Here is a 5,194-nt window from a genome sequence, read left to right as displayed (position 1 = left end):
ATCAGTGATCTTATTTAATTTAAGTGTGACATCTCGACTGGTGTGTATTGTTACAGTTTTAGTGGTGAGTTAGTAGCGTGTAGTTATTTATCAAGTTACGTATAGCACGGAATTCCATTATGCGACCCATGTTTTGGATCATTGGGCCAATTACGAAACTCTATTATTGGTTTGTTTTAACAAGGAAGAGTTGGGTAAGTGGGCCTTAAACATAGGGAAAAGAACCCAAGCCCAAAGGAGTTAAAATTTTGAAACAAGAAAAGGGAACCCTAGCCACTTGTTCTCTTTTTCCCTTTTCCTCTCTTGTCTAAGCCGACAGCCCCCTCCCTCAATTTCTTCTTCTTTTTCGGTTCAGCCACCTCTACCTTCCTCCTTCTTGTTCTCCGGCGAGACACCGAGCAGCCGCGCCTCCCTCGACCATACCTGCAGCAGCGAACGGCGGTGCGGCGATTTCTGGCGGGGACCCACGAACGTCGGCGCAGCAGCGAACGGCGGCGCGGCGCCTTCCGGCGGAGACCCACGAACAGCAGCGTTCCTTTGAACTCTAGCGGAGGCTTCGACGCGATTTCATGGCGGTTCCGGCAGTTCCATAGCAGCAGCGGCGCGTCTCCATCCTCGGGTGTTCCACAGCAGCTACGGCCAACCCAGATCCATGATTTCGTGGCGGTGTGGTGTCTCGAGAAACAGCAGCAGCGTCCCCACCTCACTCCGGTGGCCCACAGCAGTGACGTTCTTCGGTAGTTGCTGATTTGGTGCATTGCCCCTGCTGCAACTCGTGGACAGCAGCGTTACAGTGGCATTCGGGCTTACTCACACCCGTTCAAAGCCCGATCTAGGCTACTCACACCTTGGCGAGCTGGATCTAGGTTACCCACAGCTATACGAAGTCGATTTTGGGGTAATGAATCGTTTGAACCCTCTTAGAATTGAGTTTGAAGGCTGATTATTATATGTAACTTGCTGTTTTTCTGTTTTAGTGCCTAGGTGTGAGATCGACGCCAAACTTAAGAGCGCGGTTGTGTGTAAGTAGCACCAGGGGGCGAGTGCGTGCGTTTTTACCGTTAACGGAATGTCCTTGATGCTGATTTTTTTTTGGTTTTTCTTGCTAACATAATGTAAATAAGCATGTAAGGATTGTTGGTTTGAATTGTGAATTCTAGCGATCTTGTTGCCGTATTTCTATTATTGAACACTGTTAAGGAAACCTGTTTCCTATTCTTGTTGTTGTAGGTGATTAGTAGATTCTGAACTGTTGTAGTTAGAAGAAATTGGCTCATGACGTTGTGCTAATGGGATGTAGATGAAATGCTAGCTTGGTTATATCGATAATTTAATTCATATTGTCTGGTTGTGAGTTGTTGGATGAATTTTGTTTATTACATGGAAAAGCATGTTTGTAATGGTGCAGTGATTTAGAATGTGGGGGGGGGGGGGGGGGGGGTTATTTGTAGGTGGTCACGGAAGGGTTAGTGAAGTGGTGGAGGGTGAAGGGTAAAGGGACGGGTTGATGGACTGTTAACCCTGAGTGTTCTGACCTGGAAAATGCATATAAATCGCTTGGAGGTTCAAAGCCTTGAGTAGTGGCCTTGGGGATAAATGACAAGGCCAGACGTCAAATTTTCTGTAAACGTGTATTGGGGTCTTGGGGATAAATGTCAAGGACCAATACGCTGGGAAGTCATCGGTACCTTGGGGATAAACGGCAAGGACCGGTGCACAGTTCAGGCCTTGGGAATAAATGGCAAGGACGAACGTCAAGTTTCTGGAGAGGAGTATTGAGGCCTTGGGGATAAATGTCAAGGGTCAATACGACTCGAGGAGTTAGTCTTGAGGGATTAAAGAAGAGTGGAGCCTGCGAAGTAGTGGTGTTTGGCCTTAGGAATAAATGGCAAGGTCGGACATCAAGTACCGGAGAAGCAGGAGGTACGGTGACTTGGGAATAAATGTCAAGCTATTAGTTCGCTATCTCTCTCTGCTTATTTGTTTGCCTTGCTCTTGTTTTGTTCTAAATGACAAGTTAATTGTTCGCTATCTCTCGCTGCTTATTTGATTGCCTCGCTATTGTTTTGTTCTTTATGTTGGGACTGTGAGCATAATTTATTTTGTGCTAGTGAGGAAGTGCTACTTACGGAGTACCTTATGTACTCACCCCCTTTTTCTTTTTGTACCTTTATATGTATCAGGTGTGAACGAGGTCGACCGCGGTGATGATGTGGAGAGGGCTTGACCGAGGAAGGATCACTAGCTTAGTTGTTGAGGATAGGGGGAAGGGTAGTTGGGTACGAATAGTCTGAAGATTTATGTTATTGCTGGGTGTGAACCGCAGAGGAAAATTTTGTATTCTTTAGAACTACTTTAATTGTCATGGTTGTTGTTGGTAAACGCGTCATTGTTGTCATTGGAGTTTAGGTGCACGGTTGTTTTTACTTATTTAATAATTTTGCCACTTAGGTGATTTTGAGATGTTGTTGTTTTCTTTTAAATTTCCCACGGAGGGCGGAGTTCTGACAGTTGATGATATTTATATTTCTGATGGAATGTATGGAAGTCGAAGCTTTATTTCATCTAAATTATTTTCCAGGAGATTGCTTATCTCGTGTTTAGAGTTAAGGTTAGCTAGAAGAATTATTTTAGCGTTGCCTAAGATGTTATATGAATTCTTGGGGCCTTACAGTAAGAGAGCAAGACCTGGGGGTTGAATTAGTCAATATTTTATACATGCAATAATGTCATTAGTTTATTAAAACGTTTGATAAACTAAAACATTATTGTACAACTTCTAATAGAAATAGTTATATTGGGCCGACTAAAAATTCACTTAGTTAATTTCACTAAACCGGGCTTTAACTAAGTAATATACCCTAGTCTTAGAATACTAAGTGAGTGTAAAATAGAATGTATTATATACCACGTATATTTTTTATATACAATGTATATATGATATTTTTTCCTCTCACATTTCTCCTTAATGTTCACATTGTGAGTTCCATGCTCGGCCTCGTGTCGCCATGGGCGCGGCCTCTTTACAAAAGGTGTTTGCATGGTTCAATATCGAGGTGAATGGAGAGAATATTCATAGTAAGTGGGAGAAGGATGTGTGAAAACACATCCTACGGTGTCCATCATTAGTTACACCGTGAGATTTCATACATGACCTGTGTGTCGTCCTAAAGCGACCATCCCTTCGGAGGGACCATTGTGTGGAATCAAAACCAAGGCAAACTCCAGAAATGGATAAAGGTCTCTTAGGTTTTGCTCCAATATTTTCCTTTCCTACCGCGAGATTATTGGAGTGGACCTTTGAGGTCCGGAAGTGATGGGTCACACACACGGGGAGTTGTTAAGCTAGTTCGAAATTCCCTGACTGAATAAACGATGACTGCAGATTATATGAATAAGAGTTATTCTGGTGTAAGATTTAGTTGAGATCATCTCAATTCAGTGAAGGGGTAGCTGTCTGCCCTACGGTGGTTGTTACTCTAAATCACTGAAGCATCGTTACAAAACTTTTTTGTTAGGGTGCTTAATTACTTTTGCTAAACTTTGATTGTGTCTAAAGGATAAATACATGAAAGTAGTATAGGTTTATTTTTATTTTCAGCATGTCAACTTCTATTATTGCTTTGTTAGCTGCTAAAAAACTTAATGGTGAGAATTACAAACAATGGAAATCGAACCTAAACACTATACTAGTGATGGATGATCTTAGGTTCGTCTTGCAAGAGGATTATCCTCAAGCTCTTGTGCCTAACGGCACTGTGGCAGTGCGCAACGTCTATGACCAATGGATCAAGGTCAATGACAAGGCTAAGGTCTACATCTTGGTGACCATATTTGATGTGCTTACTAAGAAGCACGAGGACACGGTCGCCGCTAAAGAGATCATAGACTCGCTGTACAGCATGTTTGGACAACCGTCCTCACCGGCTCGACATGAAGTCTTTAAGTTCATTTACAAATCCCGCATGGAGGACTCCTCAATGCAAAAACAGGTCTCAACCTGATAGTCCATTTCAACATGGCAGAGTCGAATGGGACCGTCACATACAAGTAGGTCAGGTCAGCTTCATTCTTGAATATCTTCCAAAGAGTTTCCTACCATTTCGCAGCAATGCAGTTATGAATAATCTGGAGTACACTCTTACCACACTCTTAAACGAGCTGCAAACCTACCAGTCTCTTATGAAAAATAAGGGACAAGAAAGGGAGGCAAACGTTGCCACATCAAAGAGGTTCCACCGACGTTCGTCCTCTGGAACCAAGTTTGCGTCCTCTTCTTATAAAAGTAAGACTTTCAAGAAGAAGAAGGCTGCTGGTAAGGGGTCTAAACCTAACGCCAAGGCTAAGGCTACAGAGAAAGAAAAATATTTCGACTGCAATGTAGACGGGCATTGGAAGCACAATTGCCCGAAATATCTAACCGAGAAGAAGAAAGCCAACGAAAGTAAATATGATTTACTTGTTTTGGAAACATGTTTAGTGGAGAATGATGACTCCACCTGGATATTGATTCAGGAGCCACTAATCACATTTGTTTTTCATTTCTAGTTCCTGGAGGCAGCTTGAAGCTGAAGAGTCTCTCAAGGTCGGAACAGGAGAAGTCATCTCAGTTGTGGCGGTAGAGGAGCTCAACTTGTTTACGAACATGAATTTGTATATATTATTAGATAATGTGTACGTAGTTCCAAAAATCAAAAGGAACTTAATTTCAATTTATTGTTTGTTAGAACATTTGTATTCCATTTCCTTTCAATTAAATGAAGCGTTCATTTCTAGAAATGGTGTAAATATTTGTTATGATAAGTTTGAAAACAACTTGTATGTGCTAAAACCAACAATTACTAAAGCAGTTTTAAATACCAAGTTGTTTAAAAATGCTAAGACTCAAAATAAAAGGCAAAAAGTTTCTCCCAAAGAAAATACCTATCTTTGGCACTTAAGATTGGTCACATTAATCTCAATAGGATTGGGAGGTTGGTTAAGAATGGTTTTCTAAGCATGTTAGAAGACAACTCTTTACCACCTTGTGAGTCTTGTCTTGAAGTCAAGATGACTAAAAGACCTTTTATTGGAAAAGGTTATAGAGCCAAAGAACCCTTAGAACTTATACATTCAGACCTTTGTGTCCCGATGAATGTTAAAGCTCGATGAGGGTATGAATACTTCATCTCTTTTATAGATGATTATTCAAGGT

The 5,194-nt window shown here is 41.7% G+C and overlaps 1 long non-coding RNA gene across 1 annotated transcript; it reads left to right on the top strand.

The window, feature by feature from the left end:
* Positions 1–277: 277 nt before the first annotated feature.
* On the top strand, positions 278–2,560 carry LOC148211382 (uncharacterized). The gene is made up of 3 exons (XR_015790962.1): positions 278–898; positions 978–1,022; positions 2,184–2,560. It is a non-coding gene; the product is annotated as an uncharacterized LOC148211382 (long non-coding RNA).
* Positions 2,561–5,194: the final 2,634 nt, after the last annotated feature.

The sequence above is a fragment of the Momordica charantia genome (genome assembly GCF_013281855.1).
Source record: "Momordica charantia cultivar OHB3-1 chromosome 5 unlocalized genomic scaffold, Mcharantia_2.0 BLBB01000005.1, whole genome shotgun sequence".
NCBI lineage: Eukaryota > Viridiplantae > Streptophyta > Magnoliopsida > Cucurbitales > Cucurbitaceae > Momordica > Momordica charantia.
This window is presented reverse-complemented; position numbering and strand designations above follow the sequence as displayed.